We start from the raw sequence: 14,852 nt of genomic DNA on the forward strand, positions 1-14,852 counted from the left end.
AAACACGGCATAGTGTTTGTGTTGTCACGGCGCTGGACAGCAAAGCAATCCGTGTTTAGGTCTCCATTGTGGCCCCTTCTTTTCACAAAATTATGAACTTTCCGTCAGGTCATTGACGCGTCTGTCCTCCTCCTGCAATCCTCATAGTTTATAATGGTTACAGAATGTTATTCATGTGGTAAGAATATGTTACCGTTGCAAGTAATTGTGATGAATAGTGACACAAGGCGAGATGCCGCACATACCTCTTACAAAAATGAAAACAACAAACAAACTGGTGTGAAGTATGTCACAACAAAGGAGTTCAAGAGTCAAAACTTACAAAACGGAACGCAAGAGTCATAACATGTGGCACTTGCGTAGAACAAATACTAGGTACGTACGTGTGGAGATCCGTTTCTTAAGCGTCGCTGCTGCAAATGGACGTTACGACACGTCACAGACACAAATCTGAACACAGTGAACAGATACGCCAATGACCGGACTGACAGTTCACAATTTTATGAAAAAAATATATATATACAAAAACCAGGAGGGATATTTGGACACGTGTCTCCCCTGTGGTATCCAACACCGTAACCAAATAAACACGACGCCGCGGTTCTCCACCTACGCTCATTGTTCCGCAGCTTAAACCTGGACCGTTCATTGTTTTTGTTTTGCTTCTTTTTCACAGTTCAGTACACCTTTTTCCTGTATTCGCGCTTGATATGTGTTCAGTTTCTGACGGGCTTTCCACTGGGTCATTTTATTACTAAATCTGAGAGGGGTACGATGGGCGCTTCCCTTGTGATAACGTATAGCTGAATTCAGGCTCGTCGAGGAACATTTCCGAGAGCTATGGCAATCATAACAACAAATACACAGAATACATAGAATTTTTTTTCGATACCTCTCCCATAATTTCACGCTGCGTTATTTTCAATGCCGCTCTCGTTTAAATACAATTGTAAAGTTACAACTGCGGAAATATTTTGCGGTATAAAATTTCGTTTTGAAATCTCTGTGTTACCTTTGTCTAACGTACCTGAAAGCTTCCTCAGTTTCCGGGTCTCTTCAAAGAATACAATCTAATTTCAACAGTCTTAAACCAAGAGTTATGAATGATTAAATGGTACAAAATCCTACCACGGGGCTTCCCTCCTACTCCTTACCTCGTAGTCATATTACCTCTGTAGTAGCGCTACCCTTCCTTCCCATGCTATAGAATTCCAGTTCTCCATCACAATTAAATTTTCGGCTTCCTTAATTATCTGAAGCAATTCCTATATCTCATCATAGATTCCTTCAATCCCTTCACCCTTTGCCGATCTAATACACATAGAAAGATGTGCTTGCTTCTGTAGTGGGTTTTGGCTTAGTGCCTATCCTGGTAGGATAATGCACCCACTGTTCTGTTCATAGCCGCTTATCTGCATTCGAGAGATCTTGTTCCTCTCTCAATTGCACTTTACGAACTTGCGGTATCCATTTATCAAAGTTTTTTAGCGTAACTATACTATCACGGAATTAACGAGGGGATTTCGAAAAGCCAGACATGTCGTTTCATGCTAACAAGGGGAAGGCCTCAGACCCAGCCAACCGATTCGGCTCAAATTTGGCGGGTCGCTTGTGTATAACCTAAAACGAAGGACTCTAAGATATTTTGAGTCAACACCCCCCCCCCCTCTTTTTGAGAAAATCACCCCTAAATGTTTTGACGAGCAATCGACTCAAAATTGGAGAGATCGATAGATAATTATAAGTAGACATTTTTCATCATACTTTTCCAGAAATCGAGGTAAAAAACTTTTACGACTGCAGCTTGCATAGCCATATAGCACCGTTAGTGGTCTCTCAGCGTGTTCGGTCAGAGGGTTAGGTGCCTTCCGTAATAAAAAACTGAGTTAAACGATAAACAACGTACTTAAACGGATGTCTTACGACGTCCGCCCCGAGCAGATAAAACGAACAATGCGAACAAAATGAGATTTAACAAAAAAAAATAGTGCAATGGCCAAGGTAACCGGCTGGGAATCGGAAAACCAGGGTTCGAATCTCAAAGAAACCTAGCTGATGTTCTTCTTTTACTTTGTATTTTTTCATGTCTCAATTGATAGGGATAGGAGGGTTAATAAGGTAAGTAAATGAATAAGGAATGATAATAATAAGGTAGGCCAATAAATTTCTCAAACCTCTTGGGATAGTAAACAACTAAAATGTTACTCCAGGTCACTTAACTGTGCCTCTTCCAGTCACTGTTACGTGTCCTCACTTTTCTTCGAACAACTACACTCCTGGAAATGGAAAAAAGAACACATTGACACCGGTGTGTCAGACCCACCATACTTGCTCCGGACACTGCGACAGGGCTGTACAAGCAATGATCACACGCACGGCACAGCGGACACACCAGGAACCGCGGTGTTGGCCGTCGAATGGCGCTAGCTGCGCAGCATTTGTGCACCGCCGCCGTCAGTGTCAGCCAGTTTGCCGTGGCATACGGAGCTCCATCGCAGTCTTTAACACTGGTAGCATGCCGCGACAGCGTGGACGTGAACCGTATGTGCAGTTGACGGACTTTGAGCGAGAGCGTATAGTGGGCATGCGGGTGGCCGGGTCGACGTACCGCCGAATTGCTGAACACGTGGGGCGTGAGGTCTCCACTGTACATCGATGTTGTCGCCAGTGGTCGGCGGAAGGTGCACGTGCCCGTCGACCTGGGACTGCACCGCAGCGACGCACGGATGCACGCCAACACTGTAGGATCCTACGCAGTGCCGTAGGGGACCGCACCGCCACTTCCCAGCAAATTAGGGACACTGTTGCTCCTGGGGTATCGGCGAGTACCATTCGCAACCGTCTCCATGAAGCTGGGCTACGGTCCCGCACACCGTTAGGCCGTCTTCCGCTCACGCCCCAACATCGTGCAGCCCGCCTCCAGTGGTGTCGCGACAGGCGTGAATGGAGGGACGAATGGAGACGTGTCGTCTTCAGCGATGAGAGTCGCTTCTGCCTTGGTGCCAATGATGGTCGTATGCGTGTTTGGCGCCGTGCAGGTGAGCGCCACAATCAGGACTGCATACGACCGAGGCACACAGGGCCAACACCCGGCATCATGGTGTGGGGAGCGATCTCCTACACTGGCCGTACACCTCTGGTGATCGTCGAGGGAACACTAAACAGTGCACGGTACATCCAAACCGTCATCGAACCCATCGTTCTACCATTCCTAGACCGGCAAGGGAACTTGCTGTTCCAACAGGACAATGCACGTCCGCATGTATCCCGTGCCACCCAACGTGATCTAGAAGGTGTAAGTCAACTACCCTGGCCAGCAAGATCTCCTGATCTGTCCCCCATTGAGCATGTTTGGGACTGGATGAAGGGTCGTCTCACGGGGTCTGCACGTCCAGCACGAACGCTGGTCCAACTGAGGCGCCAGGTGGAAATGGCATGGCAAGCCGTTCCACAGGACTACATCCAGCATCTCTACGATCGTCTCCATGGGAGAATAGCAGCCTGCATTGCTGCGAAAGGTGGATATACACTGTACTAGTGCCGACATTGTGCATGCTCTGTTGCCTGTGTCTATGTGCCTGTGGTTCTGTCAGTGTGATCATGTGATGTATCTGACCCCAGGAATGTGTCAATAAAGTTTCCCCTTCCTGGGAAAATGAATTCACGGTATTCTTATTTCAATTTCCAGGAGTGTATTTGGATGGTACTTGTCATATAAACATTCGAAACAAATATACTCACGGCACCAAGAACATATAATGGATACAATCTTTCGAGAGCTACGCTGTTCCTTCCGAAGAGTCGGCGAAAAACAAACTTGGTTTTCATTTAGAAATATGTCTTTTACGGGAATTAATTTTGTTGTGTACTATGCATACGATACCATTGCCTGAAAAATCGGTGCTGGAAGTTAGTTATGAATTATGCTGTCAATAGTTATTGCATCCTTGCGATTGTGCAATTACCGCTGGATTTCCAGAAGCACACTGCAATTCTGAAGCCTCGAAATAAAGGTTTTAGCCTGGCGGTAGAAAGCAACATCACACGGCTGGTACACGGGTGTGCAGTTTGGCGGTATTGCTTTTACTGTGCACGTCGGCTGACTCTCGCCGTCTATTAACATTGTGTCATATACTGTCGTATCAATTTGTCCACTCCAAGAATCCAATATTAGACAAAACTTGTTATTAGAAACGTGTGGTTTTAAAACATTCTCAAGAAATGTTCTGTAAATAGCATTCGTCAGTTTTCCGGATTTGGAGCAGGTAATGTAAACATTTTTCAACGTTAACCCGAAGACCAAATATAGCATTCGTTTCTTGTAAACACAAGGAAACCTTAGGCAACACTTCTCCAGAGGCTGTGATGGCATATTGCGGCGTGTACGAATGTGTTAGTTTGTTTTTACTACCAACTGCGACAACAGTTCGTTTTTCTCCCTTATACGATAACGGGCGTCGAATGTTCACCAGATACTCGCATCCTGTCTGGTCGGTGTCGATCACGTAATCATGATTAAAACCGGTCATAAGTGAAGCCGTTTGCGTGCTGGAAAGAGCCGTCACTTCCTGTATATCTTCTATATTTTGTATCTCCTTGTGAGAGACGTATTTAGTGACGTGCCGTTGACGAATTTTATACTCCGATTTGAAATTTCTTGCCCAAGATAATGATGCAGCAAACGTAACATCCTTGTTGGCCGTATACTGAAGTGCTGCACCTGCAGCCCACTCATGAAGTATTCTCGTTGTTACATTCTCGTTACGACAACGAGATTCGACAAATCGGTCGTATGTCCACTTATTTATCACCTGGTAATTGTCGTTATCTAGTCCCTCCTTTAACGATATCATTTTCCCACAATTTCAAGTCCTTTATCCTTTTCAGGGCTGTTGTTGCTCCATTCCTTTGCAGTGTTTGTAAGTTCCAATTTGGATGATTCCTGGCTAGCGCTACCGCCTTCACTTTTACTTCAAGGGGCATAGCGCCGTAGTTCAATCGTTTAGTAACCGGTTCGTAATGCACATCTGGAACAGATGATGCCCAAGTTCCCAGTGACATGAAGATTTCCGAAGTTTTATGACCATTTTGCGATTCACTAGTCGGGATATCTTCCACTGAATCACCTTCTGCTTCGTCCTCATGGTATAGTTCTTCAGTATCAACAAAAGTTAATTCGTTCGTCAGCTCCAAAAATCGCTCGACGATAGCCGCTCTTATCAATCTGGAACGCCGAGAAACAGAACTGCCTGCTTCCGGTAGTGCATTGATAATGTATCTCCCTTGCAACACTTTTACAAACCAAAACACAGCGTCGGTAACATCCCGCTTGCCATCGTCTGTGACAGGCTCCCACCTATATATTACCGCGCTAGTCGAATGGTGTACATCCTCTATTATTGAGATTATGCACCTGAAAGATAACTAGTTACTACGGCACAAACAGACGAGCTAATTACTACAAACTGCATACAGTACTCGTCATATGTCACATACGGAAGAATACTGTATTCATTCACAAAACGTATTTCATTCGGCGCATTAACGATGGAAAAATCACTACATGTATCCGCGAGGTTTGCTGCATCCTAATGACGGAAAACAACTCTTTCCCATTGACATCTATAAGGCTCGTGCTGGACACCTTCACGCTTCCAGGTTCACAACTATGATATGACGAAGAGGCAACCGGGACAACATAACTAGCCCCGCGTGCATTCTGTCCCGTGCCTCGCTGTAAACAAGCGTCAAGCGGTTGGCTGTCTGTGATCCCTCGTGAGGAATTCGCAGCACTCTTACTCGGAGTTGTTTTCATGTGACAAGGCTTAAAAGTTTAATACTTTACTAACTCACGGCATTTGGGAAATTTGTTTGCCTGCCTTATTATTATCATTCCTTATTGATTTACTTATCTTATTAACCCTCCTATCTCTATCAATATAGGAAAAATGCAAACGAAAAGAATAACTTCCGCTAGGTTTCTCCGAGATTCGAACCCTAGTTTTCCGAGTCTCAGCCAGTTACATTGGGCGTGGCGCTATCCGTGCTATCATCGAAATGCGTTTACCATGTGGGTAGTACAGAAGAGGCAATTGTAAAACTTTCTTACCTCGATTTCTGGAAAAGTATGCGTTTTCGGTCCTCATACCTGATGATGAAAAATGCTCTGTCTACAATTATCTATCGATCCCTCCAATTTTGAGTTGATTGCTCGTCATAACCTTTAGGGGTGATTTTCTCAAAATTGCGGGAGTCTGGACCCAAAATATCTTAGAGTCCTTCATTTTAGGTTGTACACAAGCGACCTGTCAAATTTGTGCCGAATTGGTTGGCCGTGTCTGAGGCCTTCCCCTTGTAAGACCATTGCTCAACAAGTATAGTGCGCTGCCACGAGAGAGGGGGTGTTCTCGGTTCCTTGCAGTGGCATTTCTGCTGCGTTACTGCTTACCGGTGCATCACATTGTGCAAGTGTAATGGTGCGGCGATTGGAAACGTACTCCAAAACTGAAGTATTTGGGATAGTACGACTGTTGTTGGGAAAGCGTCTATATTCTACACAGGTCATCATCACCGTCACCTTCCTTTCGAGCTCACAAACAAAATCATTCCCACCTTTTTCTAGGCTTTCCAACACCTCTCTCCACATTCGACTTGTAGTTCAAGATGTTATCAGGAATTCTGTAACCTGGCATTCTCATCAGATGTTGTTTCCAATCTTCACAATATTTGTGAATTTTTTCATTAATGCTAGATATATTTAACCCTGTTCTAATGTATTCGCTTCTAATCATATTTCCTCCTGTGCAGCCCTACGTCTTTCTGAGGAACCTCACCTCTGTTGTTTGAATTTCGTTTTCTTGTCTCTTTGTGGTAACCCAGCATTCGCTTCCGTAGGATAACAGCAGAACCACCAATGCTTTATAGAATTTCATGGCGGTTTCTTTTTGCACTTTGAGACTCAATGTTCTGCTCATGTTACCACAGACAGCTTGGAATTTGTGTATTTTATTTGGAATAAAGGGCCCAAATAAAAATTTATAACACCGCCTAAATAAGAGATTTGAGACACTTATTCTAAAACTGAATTATCCAAAACAATTTTTGATCTAACTAGGTATTTTCCTCGGAAAATACCATTTTTTTGTTTTGTTTCTAGACATTTTAAAGTTGTGCTTGCAAATTTCGTTCAGCGGGTATACTGATTTTTGGATGTAATCTTCATTCTTTTGAATAATATCGATGTCATCAGCAAACAAAAGTACAGATTCACCATGAAATTCTGGCGGTATATGGATAAATTGCAGTGTCACGTTTAACTGTACTGAAATATGCCAACAATTTCACCATGGCCCGACAAACGAGAATGATGCTGATGGGCAAGTATGGACATAGATACCGATCACCGAAGAAAATGTCTGGGCAGTCGAGAAAATTATTCGTAGTAATCGCACGTTTTCCAACGACGATGCTCTAGAAAGGCCCTGCCATCAAGTAGCGGGTTTCTGTCGGGGAATTGAACGATTAGTTGAATCTTCCACGCATTGTGAACAAACTCTTCGTGACTATGCTGAAAAATATTTCCGTGTCTGTGTCACTTTGAACTGTAGTGCAGCATTCAATAAAAGTTACTTGGCACGCCACAACACTGGGGTAGCCTAAGTGAATAATCGGGTTTAAAAGCAGTGTTTATTCATATGCGTGCGATGCACAAAGGTAGGTGATACATGATATGATGAGTACACACTAAGGTTCTGGGACCTGTTCAATGTGTGCGCCCGTGGACAGGTGCCTCATATCCAAACTTGCTTTGGAATGTTTCTTCAGTTTCCATCACAACAGCGTTGATGCGTTCCTGCAGTTCTTGCAGCGTTGTTGGCATTGGGAATATACAAATTTGGTCCTCATCATAAACCCACAGGGAAAGATCATATGGCGTAAGATCAGGCGGCTTCGGCTTCCAAGGCAACAGACGAACATCACCTAGACCGTCGCGCCCCATCCAGCAATGTGGTAGTTCTCTGATAAGAAAGGTGTAGACAACTGTGCTCCAGCGTGGAGGCGCCCTGTCATCTTGAAAGATCAAAGTCGAGGTATTAGCAGTCACTTGAGGCAACAACCGTAATTGGAACGTAACCCAAGTACATGGAAACTTCACCGACTGTTCGATGAAGAAAATCTTTTGTCTTGAATATGGCACTGAAATTCAGTTTTGATAAATCCTTTTCCAACTCCACACAGACATGTGGTAGTTCAGCACACCACACTCTTGCATTGTGACGATTCATGTTCCCCAACAGATGGAAAGTTCGTTTGTTGCTGAATATCAAAATTCCTGCAAAGCCATCATCATCTTGCATAGCTTGCTGCACTACGCTACAAAACTCCAATCGGTGGGCATAGTCATCTGTAGTCAGTTGTTTCAAACGCCATGATTTGAAGTACTAACATCACCACAAAACATTCCACACTCTTCTCTGTGGAATCCATAGTGCACGGCTTGCACGGTAGGTTGATTTTTGTGCGCCGTATAGAAACCACGTGCTTCACGATTTCCTCTGAGACACGCGGTTGCCTGTGCTTTTCCCTTTACACAGGCAATTAGTGTCACGAAGCTGCGAAACTTAACGCAAAATGATCTGGCGACCAGTACAGCTTTCCCGTATGTATCGAACAAATGCACGCTGAACGGTCGTAACCGAAGAACACTTCGCATATTGTACTCAGCACCAACACAACAAGGCCTTATTGGTTAATGTTAAAAGGTCAGATCACTGAGGCATGACTGTTGCTCCTGATTCGTAATCCTATACCGTGATTATATTAGAAATTGGGATCATACTGAGAACTACGAAAATAATTCCAAGCACTGCATGGAATAGCCAATCTGATTCCAAGTATCCAGACACCTCTATGTGGCACTGAGCACCAGATGACACAACAGGCGGACCCAAAAGTATGAAAGGAGGCGAGCAGCGGAATGAGTAAGTCAGGAGAGCTGAACGAACACATTTACAAATAATTTAAAAACTCGACTCCAGAAAATAGCAACAAACAAACTCATAGCACACGACTCAAATTTTACTAAATAGATGGCTGACAGCACATCACGAAAATAAAAGAGCATTACCCTTCGAAGGAAAATATTGTCATGGTAGGGTATGGAGATATTTCTCTGTTCACAGCATGTACCTTCCTGTGTGTGGCGTTTCTCTCTAAATATTCCAACAGATCTACAGGCAATTTCAATCAAACATCGACGATCCTTTTTAAGATATTCCCATCTATCTAGTTAATACTTGTCAGTTTGATTACATATTTAAGTCGGTTCATGTCGGATCTCATAGGAACTCCACATTTTCTGGAACAGCAACAGAATTCAATGCATAGCTGTTAACGGAGGAACCTGGTTTCACTCATAAGGTGCGGCTCGTCCATCTCACTTAATGTCCAATAATATGGTCTTTAATGCAGTTCAGATGTGCTCTTTGTAGGACTTTGATGATAATGGCATAGTAATTCCCCTAACTATTCAAAATGAGTCATTAACACTATATTAGTTATACTGTACGGCTTCCACAGACGGAGGTTTCTAGGATGTGGAAAGGAGTAAACTATGGACTTTGAAGGTAATAGCAATGTGATAATCCATGCACGAAAATGTATGTGTGTACTCTAACAATACCACCACTTGCAAAGTAGGTTAGAAATCAGATCAATAATGTTGCTCACGCAGCATATGTTCGCCTTATCAGGCAACAACAAAGTTATTGACTGTGGATGGTATCGTCAGAATGGAAATAATGAAGTCACTGTAAAAAAGTCATTAATTTTGGCACTTATCTTGAATGTATTCCCACGTAGATTTCGTCGAAGTTGTTATGGCTCATCTTGTTGATTGTACGGTGATTGCACTTTGACTGTTATAAGCTCCAGATCTGTATTTTAGCAATATTTGAAGACCTAACAAATGCGTTTTTCAGGAAGTGCTTAATGATCAAACAACTCCAGATCAGAACAATGGTATGGCAGAAATAATTTTTGACTTCGTGTTCACGATCCACATATTTATTAAACTTCTTGTAAATTCACATATTCTTCTTCTTAATTGTCACATCATCAAGAAAACAGTTTTGTATCAATCTTCATATATTTAATTTCCACTTTAACCAAACACAAGACTTGACTGTTCTTTTACAAAGTGAAAAAACAACTTCTGCAAAGTGAAACAAAGACTGCTCTGTGCGCATTCGCGCCAAACGGTTACAAGTAAGTCAAAGATTATGAGTCTCACAGAAATAAATACACACAAGAACCATATCACTGTCATATATCGATACATCGGACTACCTGTACATTAATAGAACCAAATGTGAATATTGTCACAGAAATACGTCTATTACTTCGCAGAAGAAGTATGTGTGTGTGTGTGTGTGTTTGTGTTCCAAAATGGTTCAAATGGCTCTGAGCACTATGGGACTGAACTTCTAAGTTCCCCTACTTAAACCTAACTAACCTAAGGGCATCACACACATCTATGGCCGGCCGGTGTGGCCGTGCGGTTCTAGGTGCTTCAGTCTGGAACCTCGTGATCGCTACTGTCGCAGGTTCGAATCGTGCCTCGGGCATGGATGTGTGTGATGTCCTTAGGTTAGTTAGGTTTAAGTAGTTCTAAGTTCTAGGGGACTGATGACCACAGATGTTAAGTCCCATAGTGCTTAGAGCCATTTGAACCAACACATCCATGCCCGAGGCAGGATTCGAACCTGCGACCGTAGCTGTCGAGCGGTTCCAGACTGTAGTGCCTAGAACCGCTTGGCCACCCCGGCCGGCTATGTGTTCCACATTTCCTCCTAAACCACTGTACTGATTTCAACCAAACGTGGTATACATATTTCTTAGTGTAAGCAAACAATCGCTATGGGAGTAATATCTACCTGCCTATCACATTTCAGAAGACATGAAGACATAAACAATGAATTGCGTGAAAAACTGCCACGTCGTACGCGACGTTTAAATTTATTACTTATGTGCTAGTCGCAAATACACCTACAAAATTATATCATGGTACCACATATAGTTTAGGAGATATGACGTCATAAACACCAATATGCATGAAAAAATACCGTATAATGCATGAAGCATTAATACAACTATTCTTTGCTACTAAGAAACTCCTATACTAGAGTTAACTTGAGGAAATCCATGACATCTGGCAGCGCTTTTGTCTGCTTTCGACTGCGAAGCTCAAAAGGCTTTAGGCGAAAACAGCAGCCGCCTATAGAGCTATGAAGAGGCACTTAGAAAGTCGCGTTGTACAGAGATGAAGCATCTGCACCAAGCGTTCAGAACCTGTCCGGGACAAAATGTTCAAATATGTGTGAAATCGTATGGGACTTAACTGCTAAGGTCATCAGTCTCTAAGCTTACACACTAGTTAACCTAAATTATCCTAAGGACAACCACACACACCCATGCCCGAGGGAGGACTCGAACCTCCGCCAGGACCAGCCTGACAGCCCATGATGTCCAGGATCATCTCACATTGATATTACTTCATAATTTCAAGAGTGTTTTTTACGAGTACGTAGAAATGAAGCTTTTTATATTATACAACAAACAAAGTTCATATTTTGTTTCCGTTTCTAGTAGAAAAGTGACAAAATGTAAGTAACAAAAGCCATATCATGTGAAAACGGGGAGCAAAATACGAGGGTCACTCCAAAAGAAATCATCCTTCCCGCTTGTTTTCATACTTAGTTCAACCTGTTCCTGTGAGTGGCGCCGTCACAGCATGTCTTCAAAATGGCTGCTACACTTGACGTTCGTCAGAAGCAACGTGCTGCCATAGAATTCCTGTGCTGTCAAAACGAGACCGTGGGACACATCCACAAGAGTTTGAAAGAGATGTATGGAGATGCTGCTGTCGCTCGCAGTACAGTTAGTTGGTGGGCAAACAGGTTACATGATGAAAGCGGGCATGGCAATATTGAGGATTGTCCTCGCACTCGCAGAGGCAGGCATCGTACTGCACACACTCCAGACAATGTGCAGAGAGTTAACGAACTGGTGACTGCTGAAAGACGCATCACTGTGAACGAATTGTCATGCTACGTTGTGATAGGGGAAGGAAGTGTTTGCAGAATATTGAAAGTGTTGGTGTTGAAAAAAGTTTGTGCCAGGTGGGTTCCCAGGATGTTGACAGTGGCTCACAAAGAAACAAGAGAAACGGTATGCAGTGAACTTTTGGAACAGTACGAGAATGGTGGAGATGAATTTCTTGGAAGAATTGTGACAGGTGATGAAACATGGCTCCATCATTTTTCACCAGAGGCGAAGAAGCAGTCAATGGAGCGGCATCATGCAAATTCACCCAAGGAAAAAAATTCAAAACCACACCTTCTGCTGCTAAATTTATGCCTACGGTGTTTTTCGATTCCGAAGGACTCTTGCTTGTGGACATAGTGCCAACAGGAACCACCAGAAATTCTGAAGAAACTTCAAGCTCAACTGAGTCGTGTTCGACCACATCGGCAAAAGCAGGATGTTTTGCTGCTGCACGACAATGCACGGCCACGTACCAGTCAAAAAACCATGGAAGCGATCAGAAAACTAGGATGGACAACACTGACAGTACTGACCTGGCTCCATGTGACTATCATCTCTTCGGGAAACTGAAAGACTCTCCCCGTGGAACAAGGTTTGAAGATGATGACTCCCTTGTGCACGCTGCCAAACAGTGGCTCCGGCAGGTTGGTCCAGAATTTTACAGTTCGGGTATACAGGCGCCGGTTCCAAGATGGCGTAAGGCAGTTGAGAGGGATGGAAATTGTGTGGAGAAATGAAAATATTGTTCCTAAAGGAACACACTGTAAAACTTTCAAACATGTAGAATAAAAGACGGATTAAAAAAAAATAATGTGCATTTTTTTGGAGTGATGCTCGTATAAAAAACGAAGAGCAGATAATTAAAAAGATCAATTTAGTCACCAACGGGAGACGTAACTGAGATGCTTCACTACGCAGAGAAGGTAGGAAATTCGCACAATAGCTCGCATAAGAACACCGTGAATTCACTGTCCCAGGAAGGGGAAACTTTATTGACACATTCCTGGGATCAGATACATCACATGATCACACTGACAGAACCACAGGCACATAGACACAGGCAACAGAGCATGCACAATGTCGGCACTAGTACAGTGTATATCCACCTTTCGCAGCAATGCAGGCTGCTATTCTCCCATGGAGACGATTGTAGAGATGCTGGATGTAGTCCTGTGGAACGGCTTGCCATGCCATTTCCACCTGGCGCCTCAGTTGGACCAGCGTTCGTGCTGGACGTGCAGACCGCGTGAGACGACGCTTCATCCAGTCCCAAACATGCTCAATGGGGGACAGATCCGGAGATCTTGCTGGCCAGGGTAGTTGACTTACACCTTCTAGAGCACGTTGGGTGGCACGGGATACATGCGGACGTGCATTGTCCTGTTGTAACAGCAAGTTCCCTTGCCGGTCTAGGATTGGTAGAACGATGGGTTCGATGACGGTTTGGATGTAAACGTGCACTATTCAGTGTCCCCTCGACGATCACCAGAGGTGTACGGCCAGTGTAGGAGATCGCTCCCCACGCCATGATGCCGGGTGTTGGCCCTGTGTGCCTTGGTCATATGCAGTCCTGATTGTGGCGCTCACCTGCACGGCGCCAAACACGCATACGACCATCATTGGCACCAAGGCAGAAGCGACTCTCATCGCTGAAGACGACACGTCTCCATTCGTCTCTCCATTCACGCCTGTGGCGACACCACTGGAGGCGGGCTGCACGATGTTGGGGCGTGAGTGGAAGACGGCCTAACGGTGTGCGGGACCGTAGCCCAGCTTCATGGAGACGGTTGCGAATGGTCTTCGCCGATACCCCAGGAGCAACAGTGTCGCTAATTTGCTGGGAAGTGGCGGTGCGGTCCCCTACGGCACTGCGTAGGATCCTAAGGTCTTGGCGTGCATCCGTGCGTCGCTGCGGTCCGGTCCCAGGTCGCCGGGCACGTGCACCTTCCGCCGACCACTGGTGACAACATCGATGTACTGTGGAGACCTCACGCCCCACGTGTTGAGCAATTCGGCCTCCTGCATGCCCACTATACGCCCTCGCTCAAAGTCCGTCAACTGCACATACGGTTCACGTCCACGCTGTCGCGGCATGCTACCAGTGTTAAAGACTGCGATGGAGCTCCGTATGCCACGGCAAACTGGCTGACATTGACGGCGGCGGTGCACAAATGCTGCGCAGCTAGCGCATTTCGACGGCCAACACCGCGGTTCCTGGTGTGTCCGCTGTGCCGTGCGTGTGATCATTGCTTGTACAGCACTCTCGCAGTGTCCGGAGCAAGTATGGTGAGTCTGACACACCGGTGTCAATGTTTTCTTATATATATATATATAAAATACTGCATCTCACTGTTTCTCTAGTAGAAAATTTATTAATCGAAAGGATTCAAAAATCATATCAAACTTTGACTCATCGGTATAGTGTAAATTATTAAGAAAATTTGAAACATTTGTGTCGTAATAGATTTCGATAACTTGACAGGGGTTTATCGAAACGTGATTTGCACGAACAGATAAATGAAATCGAAGCGCCAACCGCACAAATAGCAGAAAGCCGACATAAATCTGAGATAGGTATCACAGATGTAACAAATGACAGCACATATACACAGACAAACTATGACGGTACCGTGATGATTATCCATGAAATTGTTTCACGCGTCTCCCGAAGCGATATATCGCTTCTGTACGAAACAGAGGAACTTGAAACAGCAATGTATTTTGACAACATAGGACGGACACCGATT

Source organism: Schistocerca gregaria, chromosome 7 (genome assembly GCF_023897955.1).
Source record: "Schistocerca gregaria isolate iqSchGreg1 chromosome 7, iqSchGreg1.2, whole genome shotgun sequence".
Lineage (NCBI taxonomy): Eukaryota > Metazoa > Arthropoda > Insecta > Orthoptera > Acrididae > Schistocerca > Schistocerca gregaria.